This window comes from Poromitra crassiceps (genome assembly GCF_964638095.1).
Source record: "Poromitra crassiceps genome assembly, chromosome: 13".
Classification (NCBI taxonomy): domain Eukaryota; kingdom Metazoa; phylum Chordata; class Actinopteri; order Beryciformes; family Melamphaidae; genus Poromitra; species Poromitra crassiceps.
In genome coordinates, this window is record NC_139644.1 from 26,923,387 (window position 1) to 26,945,261 (window position 21,875).

Consider the following 21,875-nt stretch of genomic DNA (forward strand, 5'->3'; position numbering starts at 1 on the left):
TGTGGTATATATATGCTCAATATACCACAGCTGTGAGCCAATCAGATTGCTTGATTTGAGAGAGCCGTTTTATATTTTTTTTTAAAAGGTAAATCTGTGTAATACTTTGACACTGAAATGATCATATGCTATGACAGACAACCATCGCAGACAAGAAACTGATGAAGGCTATCGGTGGGCTGTCTCGCCAGATGACACAGTTTCCTGTTGAAGTGAAACGGCAACTGAAAACAGCGAACACCAAATTGGTATCCATGGAGGAGAGGATGGCTGCTATGGAAGCCAAAGTAAACTGCCGCCCCATTGTGGAGGAGATTGAGCTTAAGAGGAAAAGACGGGCACACAATCCCAAAATTGCGGTAAGAATATATTAGAATTGTAAGCTATTTTAGTGAGTTGCCTTTCAAGGCCAGTTCACACCAATGATTCGCAATGCAGCGAAAGCGTTTTAGAGCGTTGCAGGGAAAAGTCGCAGTGGTCTGAACACACCCGTCTCATCTCGACTCCAGCTGGCTGATGGCTGCGTGTCAAGTCGCAGGGGCTGTTTCAACCAGCCAATCTGCCCGCAGGGAAGTCAACTGTAGCCTACCTGTTTGTTGTTTGTTGTTGAAATGGCAGAGTTTTGGAGGAGGATCAGGTCATTTGTTTGGTTAATTAATAAGTACCGGTATGTGCGGACGTTAATAATGCCACTTATCGCCTATAAACACCTCTTTATCAGACTCTAATGTTATACAGGGTTCGTACAGTCATGAAAAACCGGGAAAAGTCATGGAAATTCAAAATACAATTTCCAGGTAATCTGTTACTCCCCGTTGTCTTTCAGAAACCACGTCAGTCATTAAGTACGCCAAGCATCAATCAATCTTCATCTATTTTCCAATGTAACATAGACAGCAATATATGTGCAGCTGGATTTAATGTATTGTATATATGTATGTATATATATGTATATACATATACATATATATACATATCCTTCTACATTTTATTATAGGATTAGGCTACGACAGTTATTTTAATTATCCAGCTGGGAGGGAAAAAGCCAGCCTGAATAGCCGGCACTGAACGCAAGTGCACAGTGAAGAGGCACGTTCATCTAGTTGCATTGTTGGGTCAGGTTTTAGGGCATTGCAGACCCAACGCATTGCAAGCAGTTGCAATCTGCATCCAGTCTCGTTGCGAATCATTGGTCTGAACTGGGCTTTACACTGGGTGAAAAAATCAGGTTTTATTTATTTTAATATTTTTTCACTTCCATTCACTGAGCCCCCCCCCCCCTGAGTGTTTGGAGCCCCCCTGGGGAGGCCTGTGGCACCTCCCACTTTGAAAGCCTCTGCCATACAGTGACTCGAGTACTAGTTAGCTAGCACGCAATAGTGAAATCCCTTGAAATCTGTTGCTCGGTTAAGTTTTTCTGCAAGCTAATCAATTGTGACACTTCCTAACTACTCCATTGTGATCTAGCTAGACTCACACAATGGCGAAATACATTTTCTGCGCTCAGTTGCTCGCATGCATCCCCGGGTATAGACCTGCATCCCCGGGTATATGGACCTTTTTTATGAGTGTTTTTTGGAAATGCAGACTTGCTACACAGCAGGCCTGCCGAATAGCTCTAATGCAGAGGTTTTCAAAGTGGGAGGCGGGCCTCTCCAGGAGTGATCCAAACCGTTTCAGGGGAGGCTCAGTGAATGGAAGTGAAAAAATACTACATCAAATAACAGAATATCCTAAATGTTTTTGGTATGGTTAAAGATAATTTTTATTATTTTCTCACTTTCCCAGAGGCAGAAACAAATAAATGCCTTCAGATAGAGCATTTTTTAACTGTATTTGGTGTAGTCTGAAGTCTGTCAAACAGCAATATCAGGCTATTTTGGCTCAATTGTTGAGTATCTACAGCAGGGGTGCCCAAATTCTTTCCCATGAAGGGCCAAAACTCAATCTGGGTGGAGGGCCAAAAATAAACGTTGTGGAATTACATTAAAATGTATTGTGTTTTATAGAAAATTAACATTCTAAATCTAAAATAACATTTCAATATAATTACTTTTTATCTGTTTGGTAATTGTAATAATTTGCAATTGGTTATATATATTTAAAAAAACATCTGCATTTGTGGGGAGCTTAAATATTTAATCAGTAAACACCCAGTTAAAAATAGTTGTATTTTCCACCTTTGTAATCAAGTGAGAAATTTGACTTACGGTAATTCACAACTTGAAAAATCCTCAAGGTACTTTGAAAATCAGCTTTATTGTCCATCTTTTGTAAACAATTTGCCATGACAATTTGCAGGGATGCAATCTCAGGAGTGAACACAGTATCCGCAGCCACATTCAGACACTGTTTCACAAAGTCACCACATGAAAAAGCTTGTCCACCCTTTGCAATCAGTGCAGATATCTGATAACTTGCCCGAGTTGCATTCTGGATAAAAAATAAAAAATGTAGTGAAACTGAGCAAATAAACTAAGGGGAGGCACCTTTTTCCAAGCTTTGTCTGAGGAGAGGCCCATAGTCTCAGACTTTGAAACCCCCTGCTGGCCTAATACAAACTTGATATATTGGCCACAACCGAACTTTCAAGAGTTGAATATTATTGAAATGTTTAAAAATATAATAACAATTCTAATGCTGAAATTGCAAATATGTATTTTTTTCTGCAACTCTCGCCCGTCTCGCTATGGCCAACCAGCATGTGAAAACAATGCTTTTAATATGTGATGAACTATTTAAAGCTTTCTGAGTCTGAATCACAATTTTGTTAAATCTCTTGTGCAGTGCACTAACATTACAGAAGAAATGGCAGAAAGCGATCCATCTGAGGCGGAGATCACCACTCCAGAAAATTTAAGAAGTGATGTGTGGAATTATTTTGGATTTCCATCAACAAACGGCAAAATAACAGATAAAGATAAAGTAATCTGCAGAATATGCAGGGTCCAATTGAGATACCACTCGACAACAAGCAACTTGAGGGGACACCTGATAACACATCACCCTGGTAAACTAGCAGATCTACTGGAGTCGGATAGCACGCTGCTAAAACAAGCAAGGATTAGCTCTTTTCTGTCTTACTCCTCGTCACGACGCTTGCCAGCAACTTGCCAAAGGACGATCACAGATCAACTGACACAGTTGATCTGCAAAGATATGAGACCAATTAACATCTCGCAGGGGTCTGGGTTTGAAGATTCCACCCATGAGCTTGAGCCAAGGAACAAGGTTCCTAGCGGCGCTATGGTCATGGACATTGTGAAACAAGTGACCACTAAAGACAACATCATGAAAAGGATTAGTGGAGAAAAGCTCGCCTTGAGAGCCACCAAGGCCTATGTGACCGCACATTTCATAGACAAGGAATGGGACCTGAAATACGTTCTTCTCAAAACGACCGAAGCTCAGAAAAGCCATGCTGCCGAGAACGTTGCAGAGTGCATCGGCAACATACTCGAAGTGTACAATGTGAGTCGTGATTCAGTGCTCTCCATCACCACGAACAATGCGGCTAATTATATCAACCCCGTCGAGAGGCACCTGCAGGCTGTCAATGTCCCGTGCTTGGCTCACACTATTGACCTGGCTGTGAGGAAAGGGCTAGCAGTGCGAGCAATTGAAACGCCCGTCAGCAAACTAAAGACCACTGCACTGCATTTGAACAAGTCAACTACCGACAGCTACCTCCTCCAATCTGCAGAGCTCATCAACGACTTCGCTACCAGGTGGGACAGCACTTACGACATGCTGTGTCGGGCAGCTGAGCAGCAAGCTCCGGTAGCGGCGGTCATCATCGAGAAGAAACTCAGTCATCTCGAGTTGAGCACCAGCGAGTGGACCCTGATGGAGCAGGTGAGTCATATGTAGAAAGGTCGAGTCTATTTACTTTATAAACTCAGCTGTAGACATTGCTAACACATCCAGAACAAGCCATGCCTGTTTGTTAGTCGTAAACAGCCTCCTGCCATAATTCATTACACTGGAAAGTGACGTAACAATTTAACATGTGTGGTTTTTATGCAGGTGAGAGGAGTGCTTAAGCCTTTCAAAGTTGCCACTGAGGCGTTATCAACTGACCGATTCCCAAAGGCATCAGCCCTTCTCCCTATGAAGTTTGTGCTTTTGTCACAACTCCAGCCGTCCACCGGCGATCCAGCAGCGCTCAATCAAATGAAAACTAAGATCTCGACAGAACTCAAGATGCGATACAGTGATGACAAAGATGCCTTCATGTTGCTTAACACTGCTAGCTACCTCGACCCGCGTTTCCATCGGCTCATTCATTTGGAACGAGGCCAACAGCAGGAGGTACGTGACAAAGTGAAAGGGGAGCTGACGGCGATTGCGACGGAGGAGGGAACAGCCATGGCTACGGGGACGCAGTGCCAGGAGAAAACTCATGTCGGGGTCATGGGAGACCTTTTTGGAGATGTTTATCGCCAAAGTGGAGCTGTTGGAGCGTTGCTCCAGCAAGAAATGGTGACGTACGAGAGTGAGAGCCCACTATCCTTCAACAGCAACCCATTGTCGTGGTGGAAGACGTCAAGGTCCAAGTACCCCCACCTTGCCCAGCTGGCACGCCGTTATCTGAGCATCCCAGGCACCTCGGGTTAGGGCGGAACGGGAAAATACGCTCCAGTAGATTCAGAAAACGTGGATTGCCTTGTGTTTTGGCAAACAACCTTTAGGACCAAATCTCACCAATGTTTGAAAAATAAAAGTGCATTTTGCAGGGTTCCCACGGGTCCTTGAAATTCTTTAAAGTTTGTGAATTTGGAAAAAAAATCAAGGCATTAAACATTTTTGAAAATAGACATGGGCCTTTGAAAGAGCTTGAATTTATTTTTATTATTTTTTTGCGTAGAGAGTTACGGGGGGACCACCTCTTTCTAACAAGTGTTGCAGTCGGTGGCTTTCTGTCATTTGCAATTGGAACTAACAGCACACAGTTGAGAAGTGTTCACACATTCAAGCCTCTCTCTTTAATTGTCTGTGAGCTTCTGCTAGTTTTTTTAACAGTAATTAACCTTGGTCCATGTCTCAAACTATGCCATGTTGGGTCCTTGAATTTGGGGAATTGGGCTTTGAAAGACCTTGAATTTGATGTTGAAGAAGGTGTGGGAACCCTGATTTTGATTTAATCTTTAATTTAGTTTGTACCTACTATGGGACTGTTTTTAAGAAGAGAAACAAAATACTACTGTAATGAATGTATGAGCCATATATTTTTCTTTATTAAACATCATTGCTGGACTATTTCTGATAGCGTAACATTATTTTAAATATTCTAGGCGTTCCTTAGATGTTTCAGTAAAACTTTATACTAATGTTAAGTCATAAGTCATTTATAAGCCTTGAGTTAATGAACTAATCATTTACAAAACAATATATATTTGTAGATGATTAATAAGTGCTATGCTAAAGACCCCCTAAAGTCATGTTTCAAGATGTATATAAAAAAAACTCTACTTTGAATAATAATTTGTATCTGATGTCTTTCCCCACAAAAAAAGTTAAATTATCTTGTTAAAATCCTTTAATATGACTCCCCCCTCCCTCATTTAAAAATCCAAAGCAACCAGTCAGGGTGATCTAGAACCTAACTAGCCAATCACAGCATACCACACGGGCTTTCAACACATTCTCACTCACTCCCAACTCAAACTCGTGACAGTGAAGAAGGGTTCCTGACTGATCTGCAGTATATGACGAGGTGGGTGTGAGAATGTGTTGGGGCTTTAACTGCAGAATACTGGATAGTATTTGGCTCCAGGATTCCTGATGTCACAAATCATGCTTGTTGAAAACCGCTTTTCCAGTGAGCTCAGATAAACTTCCCACTTTCACCAGACGATTGTGAAAACAGCCTTCTGTCAAACTCTGCACAGTGAAGCTCAAACATACAACTGAAGAAAAACAGATTTTTGACTTCAGGGGGTCTTTAACATATGTGTTGTAAGTCATAAACTTTTAGTAAATTAAGTGTTTCTCACCTGTTATAAATTATGTGTAAATCATTTAGAATTCATTTACAAGGCTTTCTGCATCCCCTAATCTAAAGTGTAAACAATAGAGCTCAACAGTCACGTGACATTTCTTCGAAATTTCGTGTTTTTTTTTTGCTTCAACTGAAATGTTTTATGGTCACTCATGATTCAGTAGGTCACAGGTTGGCGCTTGGTTCCAGCCTTAAAACTCATTATATAAGGATTTGTCTAGATGTCTGGAGAAAATGAATGGGAAACTCACTTCCAGTGCAAAAGATGTCACCTGACTGTTCAGGTCTATTCATCACACATAAATGTGTTATATACTAGGGGGGGTACCTCCATTTGTGAAACCTGAAGCCAATGCGAAAATGTCTTAAACCTGCATTCTTTTGAATGGCCTGCAGGGGGCGACCCATTGGTTTGTGAACTTTCCTGTTTTGAAGCCTCAAGTATGTCATTTTGGCCGTGGCCCTCTTGGTTCTCGCATAGCTCGCACGAGACCAGGGCCCCGTTCCAATACCCATACTTCCATACTATTTAGTAGGCAAAAAAAGATTTAGTATGTCCCAATACATTAGTATGCCAGATGCAGTATGCCAAGAGTACCAGGATGTTATACTACATCAGCCCCTTTTTCGGAGTATGCATCGATGCATGCTACACCCAGCCAAACTTCCCCACAATCCTTTGCGCAGCGGAAGTTCTTCTTCTTCTAATGTTTTATGGCGGTTGGCAAACAACTTTTTGTGCATTACCGCCACCTACTGGAGTTACGTCGCGCTGACTGAGCTGCGTGTATAATCCACGCCCACCTCCATGACGCCGACACGGAAGACAACAGAACACTCGTGGCACTCACAGCAGAGGCAGCCAAGCGGAGAGATGACAGACAGCAGTCCGTTCAAGTGTAAGTAGGCTACTATTTAATGTATGACTGTTAGACATACCAATTCACCTCATTAAGTGATGATGCACTCGGATATTAAGTAATTTCGCCAGTTTGTTAAACAATTTACTGGTCGGTCATCAACATTGTCTGCCTTTTCTCACTGGAAAATAATCTATTTCTAATGTTAGGGTTGGATGAACACACTGAGCTCCTCATCAAGTGGAGGAGTGAGAATGAGGAGCTCTTCACTGGGAAGAGAAATGCTGCCATGAAAGGATACGAGTGAGTGCCATTATTATGTGCTGAAATGTGATAAAAGGAGCATTTTATGCATGTAAGCCAATTATTCATGGAACACACTACTGCCTGTTACAGTTAAGTTAATCAGTATCACTCAGCCTGACTCATACTGCTATAATACTACTGTACATAATACTGCTTTATACCTCATACTTTCTGCTACTTCTTTTTATATCACATACCTTATATACATATGCTTAACAGCTAATTCATATAATTCATACTCTGTTTTGTTCACTGTAGATGCTACATCCTACACTTCTCACTGTCTTTTCAGTCTCCCAGCAAAATAATGTCACAAGTATAATCGGAGTGACAATATACATCTTTAATCTTGTTGGGTTCCTCTTAGGACGTTTGTTGTTAACAACAGCCTCCAGGGGAAGGTCCAGCCTGTCTGGGTGAAAAAAAAATATGAAAATCTGAAGGCGAAATACAAGGTCAGTTACAGGGTTCTGTTTTTGCGTTTGATTATTATTCACTATGCTTTAGTAACATGAATTCTCTTGTTCTTGCAGGAGCTGAAGTCTCCCAAAACAGGGATAAACACAGAGGGAGGAGAGACAACAGCAGCGTCCTGGAAGTGGTATGAGCTGATGGATGCAGCTCTGGGGAGCAAGCCATCCATCAGCCCACCACTGCTCATTTCATCAGCAGGCCAGGACACTGTTGTTGTCTCTCCCCCCTCTGTCTCTAATCCAGAGGTGCCTGAGGACAGCTGCCCCAGGCCCCGGCCAAGAAAGAGAGGGAGGGAGGAGGGTGACATGTTTGCCTATCTGAGGGAGATGGAGGAGAAAGAGGAGAGGAGAGAGCGGGAGCTTCAGGAGAGGGATGATGAGCGGTACGCAGAGGCAGAGAGGAGAGATGAGGAGGCTAGGGCGAGAGAGGAGAGGAGAGAGGAGGAGGCGAGGAGGAGAGATGAGGAGGCTAGGGTGAGAGAGGAGAGGAGAGAGGAGCGTTTCTTGGCTCTGATGGAAGCGTTATCCAAGAAAGTTTGATTTATTTATGATTATTTATTTATTTAAGTCATGTGTTCCTTTTAAAGAAATTAATCAGCTAGTTTATGTTCACCAGCTTCCTTTCAAGTTTCTTTCAATCAACACAGTTGATTTGTTTATGTTTCCTTCAAGAAACGTTTTTACATAGCTGATGTTTTTATGTTTCCTTTTTGAAACAGTTTCATGTATGCATTGTATGCATTGCACAGAATAAATATATTGTTTACTCAACTCACCTATCTATTATGTGTTCCATTATGACTCAGTCAATATACTGTGTACTGAGTGTTGAATAATTGACAGGGGCACTGAAACGGTGTAACTGTTGACATGACTTCAAGGTTAGATGTGGGACAAAGTGAAGCATGGATCACATGGAACACAATACACAAGTCATGACTGATTATTGGAAGATTTTTAATTATTGCATGTCCAAAATCATGCATAGTGGTTATTCCATAAATGAATACCATCTTCCCATTAATTAAATGAATCAAAGAACAAAAACATACTAACATAGGTTTGGGTGTGGTAAGGCAATATAATAATAATATATATATATATATAATATAATATAATATAATATAATATAATATAATATATATATATATATAATAATCCATAAACTAATAATCATGCTCCTGCAGAGCTGGAATGCAGTGGAGAGGGGCCGACACTGCTGCAGCCAGGAGATCTCGGACACGCTCGCCAGGCTCCTGTGCCCTGTTTTCTGGCTCTGGCTCTGGCCCATCGTCCCCTGCTTCATCCTCCTCAGGCTCCATGATGTCACCATTGTCTATACAGAGGTTGTGCAGGATGGTGCAGCAGGTGATGACAGCTGGGGCAAAGGTGGGGCTCACCTCCAAGGTCTTAAAGAAGATGGACCTCCATCTCGTCTTCATCATTCCAAATGAACGTTCAATGATGTTCCTGGCCCTGGACAGCACGCTGTTGTACCTGGCCTGCACAGGATTCAGGTTAGGTGCACGGTAGGGTGTCAACAAGCGGATGGGGGCAGCCAGACAGGGGTACCCGCCATCCCCTATGATGCACCGTCCATCTGGTGGGTACTGCTGCTGGAGGTACACAGGGCTGTTCTTTAGCACACGAGAATCGTGGACAGAGCCTGGGAAGCCACAGCAGACATCTACATACCTCCCACGATGGTCGCAGATGGCCTGGAGCTGGATGGAATAGAAAAGCTTCCTATTGAGGTAGCAGTTCTCGTCGGCTGTACAGGGCTTAATTCGAATGTGGCACCCGTCTATGGCACCGACTACCACATTGAATTGAGGACAACGTGCCAACCGGGCGAAGCCATCACCCACCACATCTATTTCGCCCCCTTGAGGAAAGCGAATGGTCCTTTTCAGGAGCCCAACCACTGCCCAGGTGACCCTGTGGACCATCCTGTGGACCGTCGTTTTGGGGATGTCAAATGCTGTTGACACGACCCTATAAGATGCTGCATGGGCCAGCCAGAAGAGGAAGGTGAGGACGTGGATGTCCTTCACCCAACCATGGTCAGCCTCAAGGGTCAGAGCAGCTGTGAGTGCAGCGATCGACTCCCTGCTCATCCGGAGGTCACGGCGGAGGTCAGACTCCCCATCCAAAAACAGCCGCAGGATGGGCACGTTGGGGTTGGGGTTAGCATATGTTGCGTGGATGTTCTGTTAAATAAATGAATCCAATATTATGCAAAAGCCTAATTAGAATTCCTGTAAAATCCAATTCTGCCTGTTTTATATTGTTACAACTAATCTCAATTATGCCAATACTGATGATGATGATGGTGATACAGCTACACTTCCTTTCATACAATGGTTTATTTAATTTGAGATACTTGCACTACATATTAGGGCTGCAATGATCTGATTATATACTGTCACATATACAGTTTTTGCAAGAATATGGTTACAACATTCAATTTTATTATGATTGCAAAGAGTATAAGTAGCTTACTGATTCAATGTTAGGGTTCAACTATGACTACAATATAGAAGATTCTGCCAGTAGGCTATAGGCAGTGGTGTAAGTGTGCTATATAATGAATGGATATGAATACACCATGGGCCAGGTATGAGCAGTATACACTAGTGAATCTAGAAATATAGTAAAAGTCAAATATAATGTAGTTAAGAATGTGCAAGTATGTAGGCTACACTACAAATAAAAGTAATGTGAATATAAGGCTGCTTCACGTGCAGACAGAATACAGTGACAGCAGCTGCTGAGCTGTAAATATATTTAACAACAAACATCTGCCAGCAACAGCTATGTGTGAAGGGGGCTAATTATGCCTACTGGTGACTAGTTCATACAGGCTATTATATGCGTGTTATTGTTTACGTGAACACGTGATTATGATAAAAAACACTGACCGAAATATGCACGTTATTATACTGTTAAGAATGAGACTGCATGTAAGTATCATCGCGTCAGTTTATTAGAAACAACAACATACATTACAATATAACAGCAACAGAGCTCTCCGGAGCCTCCGACGGTGCGCACGTCCCTGGAGAGCTTGGCGAGAGGCGATGCTGCTTCTCAAATATGTATTTACATCGCCAGGCATTTTGACAGTTTTGAGCACAAACAACTCAAATGTGGCGCTGCGGACATCGGCGGAAGTGAGCAAGAGGTCGGAGTTCAGGAAGCTCACGTCACGACAGATGTAGTGTGTCCCAATAGTATGCATTTTGCATGCATGCTGCACACTACAATCCATACTATGTGAGGGCAGCGGCAGTACATACTAGAAGAAAGAAGTACAAGTATGGGTATTGGAACGCAGCCCAGGGGTTTCCCACACAGCCACAGCATGGCCTGCTATTTTGTTCCATGATCAGCTGTGCCATCAATGGACAAGCGACCTGTCAACCATGCCCCAAAAACATTGTCTGCTTTATCATCTATTTTACTCTAAATGGGACCATCATTTACAAAATGAACATCCATGCTGTATTGAGGAAGACTTAAATTGTTATAAATGATGTGTAAATCGTTTACAAGGCTTTCTGCATCCCCTAATCTAAAGTGTTGGACTCTTAAGACCCTTGACCACCGCCAGCCACACCAAGAGGCGCAGGTGAAGTAGGACCCTGGTTGAATCTGCTTGAGCTGTAGATATTTAGTTTAATTGTTATTCATGGTTCCTATGCAGGTTTGGAAAAATGGGAAAAATTAATTTGACCATTTCGAGGTCTTGAATGCTTTAGGAAATTGGAAAATAAAATGTCTGGAAAAGTATGCAAATGTGATTCAGGACAGATCCGATACACATAATTATAGGTTTTATGGTGTTTTAGATCATAGTTTTTGTTGTGATAGAGCAGTGGTTCCTAAACTGGGGTATGTGTCCCCCTAGGGGTACGTTGAGGTACTACAAGGGGTATTTGAGAGAAAGGGGGAAATGGAAACATTTAAGAATAAATCATGAAAATAAATGAAATGTTAAAATAAATCTGCTCAGGAGGCACTAATTGCAAGTCTCCATTTCTTATTTTATAATGTTATATTCATTCATTCATTATAATCATAGCTATAGTTTTCTCTTGCAGTTTTCTAAGCAAACTGTTGTAGTCGGGTAAAGGGGCCGGTGATACTTGGATTCAGAAATCAGGCAAAGGCGGTACTAAGCCAAGAAGTTTGAGAACCACTAGAGCAGAGGGATGCTCTTAGTATTACTCACCCAGCCACTGTCATTATGCATTATATCAAACACTGACCAAAATAAAATTAGGTCAAGAAATGGAAAATGGAAACCATGTATAGGAACCCTGCCAAATGCACATTATTTCACATCATCTGATATTTGTCGCTGTGAAGAACAATTTTCATTTATACGGTTAATATGACCTACTAAACAGAGGCAAGATGTCTATCTGCGTAAATCATTGAACACCAGACAAAATCTTAGAAACAAATCAAGGTCTGGAAAAAGTAATGCTTTTTTAATTAAAATGTGTAAGAACCCTGTTATGTTATATTTTAGTATTGTATTTTCGCCCCATCTAAAGTGATGTTGTTTATAAGTTTGAATGCACCTCTGCTGTTGCTACCAAGGTTTTAATGTTTTTAAAATGTCTACTCCAAGGGCCAAGTTAAATGAAAATTGACCATTGTGCATTTCAGTTCACAATTTAAAAATACTATTTACAAATGTTACCTTTAAATAAAGGCCAATTTATTATTTCTTACTATATATATGTGTGTGTGTGTGTGTATATATATATGTACGTATATATATGTGTGTATATATATATATATATATATACATCTTGTACATGATCTCACATTCTGTTTTGCTCCACTGAAACAAAATGAGTTCATGTCATCTGCATGGATTGTATCAAATGGATAAGGGGCATGGCAGGCAGCTAATGGAGTGGATCAGTGAGGGGGGGCGGGGTGAGTTAGCAGTTTATGAGAATTTGAGAGTACATCAGCAGGTGAGTCTGTATCAGGTATTTCACAACTTGTGCCCTGTAATCTGCAGTTTTTCCAAATATACATAAGATATGCCACCTTGTTCTGAGTCATGGCTAAGTGTGGAAAGGTTCCGCACCCATCCAGTCACAGTAGTGGTTAGTTTTCGACAGGGATCGGAAGTTTTAAATCTCAGATATGGCATGCCAGGTGCCCAGTCTCTTACTATATACTGCATTTCTGACTGTGACCGTGTATTTCAAGTGTCCGGAAACTGAGGTTTTTGCCCAGTGTTAGCTCAATGCTATTTATTTCACAAAAGTGACTTTTGTCTTTTTGTATTTTATAGGAAACAGTGCATCGTCTTCGCAACTCGCAAACTCGAAATTGCAGACGCTACGGACCTGTACCTCCTGCTCCACACGGAGCACATCACAGGCCAGCACACATCTGTGGGAGCAGCACAGAAGGTCGGCGGAAGTGCAGGCTGTGCCATGCCAAGACACCCATAAAGTGTTCCTCCTGTGATGTGCCTTTGTGCTTTGTACCAAACCGTGACTGTTATAATAACTGGCATGTTGCAAATAACGTGTAAATTAAAAAAAAGCTAGGTACACCTGGTGCACTAGAATTTCTATTTCGATACCCAGGAAAATATCTATACTCTATACCATTTTCGATACTTCTCCCCATGGCTGTGCAGCAGTCCCTGACACAGGGGATGATCGTCGCCAAAATACTTATTTTGAAAGACTGGAAGTCCCCCTCTCCACCCTCCTTTCAGCTGTGGCTGACGGACATGGTCTCAGTAGTGCATATGGAAAGACTCAGGTCTCTGAGGACTAACTCAATCAGGAAGTTCTCGATTATCTGGGACCCGTTTCTGGACTACCTGGATGAGGTCAGAAATGAGTAACTTGCACATCCTCTCATGGACTCCCGGTTGGCATAAGATATTGACTGCTATATTATTACTGTGACATTATTCAATTTCATGCAAGGGCAGACACCTGTGTTCCACCTACATGTGGATTCATCCTCATGTTCAGTAACTCGAGACTCCACTCGGACTCGAGGATATAGTGACTTGACTACAACACTAACTCCCAGTGCAAACTAAAAATCTCTTGTCTGTCTTTTTTTTATCTTTTTTTTACATGACCCTTTACATTTTCTTTTTAAAGTGGTATTCAATAAAGTTTTTACATTTCAGCATGTTCCTTGCATATTCCATATATATCCTCACATGTTCTCACAGTGTGTGAGAGTGTGTGTCACTGCACTCACTGCATTTTTATACAGTAGTTGTGATTCTGATAGTTGGAGTACACAATCACTGGCCATTTAGTCAGGCCTCACTGGATTCCTGTGGGACTGGGAGTAATTTCACTATTCATCACGTGATTGGGAGGGGACAGGAAGAAAGTCAATGGGAGCGGGAGCAGGAATCATGACAAGATCAGTCTTTATATATAAATATGGCCAAATGATGTGAATTAAAATGGGAGTACAACACAAAGTAATCTAAAAAGGATGGGGAGAACATCAAATCAAAATCATTGCGTTGCCTAAAGTCTAAAGAAAAGAAAATGAATGAAAATAAAAATGGGAGCATGACGTATTTATTTAGGCCTACTCTGAACCGGGATTGGGATGGAACGGCAGTTTTTTGTGAGAGTGGGATGGGATGGTGACAGGAGTGAAAAACGAATCCTGTGTCACCCTCTTAATTCCGACTTCCACTAATCGGCCATTTTTCCCCATTTAGTCGGCCCTAATTACCCAATTAAAAAATCTGGCCCGTTAGGTGACCCGCAGGGGTGCTCTTTACACTTCCTGAAAGATTCAGCGTGATCGCAAATAAAATGGCATAGCTGTGGCAGAACACCATTTCTGCTCACACACACACACACACAGACTTTGCATTCTTATTATAGGAATAGGATGAACCCAGGTCTTCAGATGAAGCTCTGTACTCACTGTACCACCCTGTTTCACTACACTGTAATAGTCAATTCCTCCTTTTTTTGGCTGGGCCAGCAGGTGGCAGTATCCACACCAAAATTATCTTTCATGTTCAATATCTTTGAGAGCTGGAGGCCAAATTACCCAAGGATGTCTAAATGAAAGCCTACATCAGCTGGATTGAAGGCTACATGATTCATACCTGTGGAGGTTCACCTATTGATAACACAATCTAATGTTCAGCAGCCAGACACTTTGTGTTAACATTATATGAATGTCCAATTACCAAATATAATTGTAATTCCACTAGAGCAATCAGGGCTTCACTGCCTTGCTTGACAATAGTATTTAAGGCACGTTATTATTCACTTTCCATATTATCTATACTTTCATTTATTTTCATAATAAATCTCTGGGTCTCTGGGCTACCACTGCAGGCCTTATGTAGAACTGCAAAAAATATATAAAAGATAAAAGATATGAATTGCAATATCAATGTTTTTTTTCTTCAAATAATTTTCCCATTGGACTGTGGGAGAATTTGTATGTACCGTGCGTGCGTGTGTCCCTGGATGTGCACATTTATCTTTACTATATAATCATGAAATGTCTGTCCATCCAGCCGAGCACATTTATCTCCCCAGCCGTTGCTCAGATTGCCTCCACACAAAAAATCCACCCTGGGCACTACAGCAATATTTTACGTTTTAGGCCTTCACACTCACAGAGCCATTGTGACATCATCAGCATCCCTTCCTTGCTTCCCACTGATGATGTCACCGATGACATCATCAGTGGTGTCACTCGAGCAATTGTGATGCCATCAGTGATTATGTCATCAGTGATGTCACTCAGGGAATTGTGATGTCATCACTGTGTGATGTCATCAGTGATGTCACTCAAGCAAGGTTGCTGCTGAGATTCCCCTGTCTTATTTTGGGGGCAGATCTCTCTTTGTTCAGCTCAACAGTCATGGTCAACCCAGACCTACTGAGGCCTTTATGACTAGGAGGGCTACGCTCTAAACAGCCAATCCCTGACAGAGACTGGTCAGCGGGCAGCGGAGCAAAGGTTCAACTGGAAAACACCACTGATGATGCATGGCCCATGCCCCACAATCATCAGGTGATGTCATACTCACTGATGATGTGGATGGCGTGGCATGAGTTGACATGTTTGGTCAAAACCCCAAAAAGTGCACCCATGCACCGTCTGCAGTCTCCACCCTAGAAATCGAGCGTGCAAGATTTAATAATAATAATGATAATACTCTAATAAAACACTTTTTCAATGTTTTGTGTAAAGATTATTGGTGGTACGTGTTGATCTTTAACTCCACTGATGTGGCATTAGCATCAATGCCTGAGAGATTCACAGCATCAAAATTCCAAGGCAGTCAATGCACTGGCCAGCGAACACCAGCTCAAATGCAGCGTACATTCAGTTGAGTGAATGTGTTACTGGACGTCCTGTGTGTAAAACTACATACATTTTGCCTGTGTGAGGAAGTGCAGACCTGGTGAAAGTCGTGCGTGGTGAAGGGCAGGTTATTGTCTCGGTGCCAGTGTTTGGACTTCTCTCCTGATGAGATGGGCAGGGAGTAGTGTCATCCATTATATTCTAAAAGCTGTTCCAGCTGTTCTGCCTCCAATTCCATTTCTCTCTGTCTCCCTCACTTGTATTTCACTTACACAGAAAATTGATGGAACGACAGATGTTGAAAGAATTGTGAAGGCCTAAGTCATCACTGATTAGATCCATCATGGCTTGTTATTATGAAATTGGGAATGGAATAGGAATTAGTGGGGAAAACCCTGATAAACGATATCCCTCTATTATCCTCATTCATCACATAATTCATTTTTGTTCTTATTGGAAATTAGCATAATGCTTGCTTTTAGGAGAGTGTTGTGCAGTGAATCTGGCGTGCCCAGGCATAGCCCATTACATAAATCTGCGTAGGACTGCGGTCGGTGGCAGAGGGAGAGTTCAGCCACTCATGTCTGTTTTTTTGACGCTGTGAGTGCAGAGACTAGAGAGATGGTGTCGCTGTCGCGCTGTCAACTGCAGACTGCTGAAGTCTAATCTGGATTAGAGGACTCCCTAATAACCAGATTATTCTGCTTTCGTCTGACACCTCCTACACACCGAGCTGTTCCCAGGAAGGCACGGGGATCTCTAGGCTACATGCAGGCTACCAAGTGCTCTGCTCTGATGGTGCACGGTGGCAGACAGCTGTCATGGCTCTTTTGCAGTCTAATACTTAAACGAGAATAGGATCTTTTTTTGTCGATTTGCAGTGAAGACGAGTAGTCAGGCTATAACCGGAGTAAAGTTGAATGACGGTTGGGTCGGTGGATGGCGCAGCACGCCGCAAACTGCAGCATCCAGACGGATCACTGCAACCCGCCGCTGCTCACACACGGCCAGGCGGCTCACACCAATGCCGTGTTTCACTGTCTACCTCTCCCAACTTCTGTCGCTGACATCACAGAAGCAGTCTGTCAAATAGGCTACATGACACGCAGGTGAGTCCTCTAGCTGTTATTCATTGCAGTATTGTTGGTTGGGTTTTGGTGAAATTGTTATAATGCAATTTGGCTCCAACGATGCAGTAAAATAACAATTTCATTTTCACATTAGGCGTCTTGCTTGTGAAATGATAATCCACAGGTGGGGGGTGGGGGGTGTAAAGAATAGTCCAGGGTCCAGACTAGCTATGAAATGTAGAATTATTTGTTGAAATTGCATTGAGACCTGCTGCGAAAAAGTTTAAACAGCATAGGAGCTCAACGTGGACAGAGGCTGTAGGTTTTTGTGCATATAGCAGTAGCCTACTGTATTGCCTATAATATAAATCAATTTGTCCATTAGCCTATAGAGGGAATGCACCGACGCCACGCCCCCTCCCGAACACGCCCCCTCAGCCGGACTGAGCAGCACTGAGTGTCAAATTTCCAAAACAAACGTGGCTTCTGCCAGGGGTAGTAGCGAAACCACGGCTAATATAAACGATTATCTGCTTAAAATAAAGGCAGTTGGACTCGAATGTGACCCTTACAGCTTGCCAAAGAACCAGTGGTCCATGGACGTAGACATGTGGCCAGGAATAGGGTTTCCTGACATTTATATGTACTTAATATCGACGCCGGGGAAATACACAAACCAAAGCATGAAAGCATACAAGAGCCTGGACGTAGCGTGGTCGTACTTCAAGGCTGGATTTGTTGGCGACATTAAAGTAACGAGGACAGCAATGGATATTCTGGTTGTATGTGGAGAGGTACATATTTATTTTATTACAACTTTTATTAAGAAAAATATAGCATACGCTGTCCCTAGCTTTGTTCAGAGTGAACACTATCACTCATGTAACGTTATATCTGTGCAGTTAGAACACAGCCAGAGAATGAATGAGCCCTCATTGAAACCCTGGATAGCTGCAGAGAAGACCGGGACCGTTTCATTAGCTTTCGGCAGCCTGTAAAAAGATACCTCCGACGCCTTGTTGAATCTATTTTTACAGTCAATGGCACAACAGCACTTTACCATTTTCATTGTTTTCTCGCGGAAGCTGAACGCTAAACACCGTGACCCGGCGGCGCCACCTGGCTTGTTTAGACGTTTTGACACTCACTGCAGCTGAGTGGGCGTACCCGCACTGACTGTCGCGTCCGTGACGTCACGTGCATTCCCTCTATAGGCTATTATCGGGATATCTTCCTGATTATTTACTTGATGAGATGAGGTAGGCTATAGTTTTGCTAATCCTGACCATCTGATACCCAGACAGACATTCAATTGAATCCTGTCCCAAATGTGTCAGTCATTTGGGACCAGGTCAATTGGAGGTTTAAGGACAGGATTATAAACACAGGGATGCGATTGGAATTGCATGCCTGTTCACACATGATTGTCAAACAAAGGCTATGCCATAGGGTTCTCAGATCAGATCTGATACATCGTACAATACTAGACTTGGCTTATTCTCGAATTCCTCTTAGGGGGGAGGGTGAATCAGTGTTTTCAAGAAGAGTGGACACATCATTTTATTTTCAAGCCAGTGTAGAAAGGCTGAGAAGGGATACAGGAGTGAAGCCACAGGAGAGAGAGGGTCTGGCAGGAGTCAAGCCCAGGCCAGGCAGTGTCTTCTGTTTCAGAGATGGAAGAAGGACTTTAACCTCAACAGCATCTCAGTCCACAAGTCATTTCATTCATGCCAAGGTTTAGCTATGGAATGCAAATGGAGAGCAGTGTAACCACTTCACCGATTCGTACAGGACTCTCCAGTTAGTCTTTGTTGTCCCACACAGTTATTATCATTAGCCTCCTTCACTGACCTGTCATTTGCCCTTGTGCCATTTAGGTGAGCACCTACTGTATGTAACATGCTTGGATGTCAGAGGACACCGTGGCTCTGCCATTGGGTCATTGAATTAGGCCCTCCAGTCATCAAGACAGGCTGCATCCCAGCACCCTGGATGCAAACCCCTCTGAACACTGATCAGACCTATCTAAATTCACTTAACTCTGATCACTAACCTTTTCCATGCCTTATGATATATACATTTAGTAATTCATATTCTACTAAATATAAAACTACAAAAGATTTGCCACATTTGCAGATCTTTGTTCTAAATTTAAAATGACAAAATCTGCTTTAGTTTTCACTTCTAAGGGACAAATGAGTTTTGGGGAAAGTACCTGCAGGGTCCCCGGCTTTCCCTCGGAAGTCCTCTGTCAATCCCCTGATGGCTGCGCTTTTCCCTGCTCATCCAGCGGCCTGACTGGCAGACTGCCAAATCCCTGCTGACTCAATATTCCCCTGACGAGGAAAGGTTTTACCCTCTCTGTCAGCATCAACTGATCCAAATTGACTCCGAAGAAGAAATTGATTAGGGTAATGCAGGAGTGTCTGGATCAGCGTTGGCACTGTCTGGGGAAGCACCACTTTTGGCTAATTAGATACTGTATGAGGAACAGCACAGCACGTTGATGCTATTTTGTGCTCATCTGAGTAATCTCACTTCTTATGAACACTGAACAGTAAGTAGTATGTAGAAAAGGAGAGAGACAGACAATGCCGGAGGTGATAAAGTAAGTTAAAATACAAACCAGCTGTCAACCCAAGACATCAAATTCTGCTGCTAGAATTGCGGAACCGCAGAGTATTCAGTGACGCAATCAATCTGTTATTTATTGAGAAACTTGTACAGTAGGTCTATTACAATCATGTTACAATGCGTCAAGTTCCAAGCACAGCCACTCTTAAAGGGAATGGGAGATGACACTCTGAGGCCATTTACACCTGCTGGCACTAACATGCGTTTTCTGTGATCGGATTGCAATCGGATAGTGCTTGACCACTTGAAAGTAGTCTCGCTGGCCAGCCTCCTCTCCCTTCCGTCCGAGGAGTCTGGCGCCGCAGGTCTCCATAACTGGGATAAACCCTCCCCTGCTCTACTCTGCTCTCCCATTGGAGCGACTGTTTCGGTGGCAGCCGGATGTCCGCTCCCGGCTTATTACAAACTCTGTCATTGGCTCCGACCATGTCAATCAGAGCGGCTTTCGCTCCCTCCTCCCTGTGTGTCGCTGTAAATAGTGCCCTGCCGCCTCAGTGAAAACAACAACGCTAACTAGCTAGCAAGCTAACGGCAGAAACCTACACGCTAGCTCGTTGCTACAAGCTGAAAACGGCAAGTTGGATTGTTTGAAACTACTTTCCAAGCGCACTGCCGCTAAGCGCCGCCCATCGCAATCCCACTATGGAGACCTGCAGCGCCAGACTCCTCGGACGGAAGGGACAGGAAGCTGACCAGCGAGACTACTTGAAAGTAGCCTACAGGTGTAAATGCCCCCAAGACACATTGAGGACGGATTGCGATCTGATCGGCCATACCACCTCCGGAGGTCGTCAGGGACGCATTGTGACCACATTGAACACACGTGTAAATGCAATGTTTCCTGTATGCAGATTGAGAGGACACCCGTTTTGGGTGATCAGATTGCAATCGGATTGATCTGATCACCCAAAACGCATGTTAACGCCAGGTGTAAATGAAATCAGGCTAATGTGGTCAAGCAATATCCGATTGCAATCTGATGACAGAAAACGCATGTTAGTGCCAGGTGTAAATGGCCTCTCTGATTGGTTGAGTTCATGTTACGCCCAAAACACACCTCTGAATAATTCTGGTAGTTAACCCAGCCCATTTCAGCTTTGCCCATGCAAAAGGGCAAATCTGTGCCGCCAAATTAAGAAACGACTTGGACACGCCTCCAGCTGTGCCCACGCCTGGCGTTAATTGCCCTAGCGTCACTGCTGTGCAACAAGATGTAAGATAGGGGCCAAAGTATTGGAAACTGACAGAGAAACTATCCATACATATCCCAATGATTCATGCCCCAAGTGTCTGAATTTCCTGTCGTAAAAGCCTCTTCAATACAGGGGATTACCGTTAATCCAGTCTCAGTCTGGATCATACTATAGGCTAGCTCTTGACTCCTGACGTGGGCTGCAGACTGTAGCATGCCTGCTACAACATGTCAGCGATCGCCACACGGAAACAAGCAGTGAAGAGCTCATGTGGATGAGTGGATCCATATTCTCCAAGCCCTGAATTCCCTGGGGAGTTTCCAATTACTATGCTTCTGAACGGCTAATGGACAGTGGTTAGGCCTAGCTAGCAACATCCACAACCTGGAGAAGTCTAATCCTAACTGTAGGCCTTACTCTTTGAATTGTGACATAAATCATTTGTTATATTTATATAATTTGGATAGCTGGATTTAATGTAATATATATATAGTTGTGTGTGTGTGTGAGAGAAATAAGAAAGAGAAATCTAAGTATAGCCTAATTCTCTGATCTGAACTGCTTTGTTAACAGTTTCTAAAGGAAAACAACTCATATGCATCCATCTTGAGTCCTTTGTAGTGTGTGTGTGTGTGTGTGTGTGTGTGTGTGTGTGTGTGTGTGTGTGTGTGTGTGTGTGTGTGCGTGTGTGTGCGTGCACGCGTGTGTGTGTGTCTGCTCCTCCTGGGCAGCAGTCTATTCTCTACACAGGAAATGTCAGCATGTGCTGCTCTACCCTCCATCCCCACAGGCAGATGTCAGCACACATTCAGTTGTTGGTGCTGCTCATGCTTTCCGGACGGAGGTTGCCACAAACGTAGTGAAGGGATCTTATGATTGATAAGGTGTGATGATAAGGTTGTGAATCCCTGGACCGGCAGGGAAAATCTATGCTGTAATGGTCTCTCCTCCCTCACTTACTACTGTCAAGATGCCACAAGAGA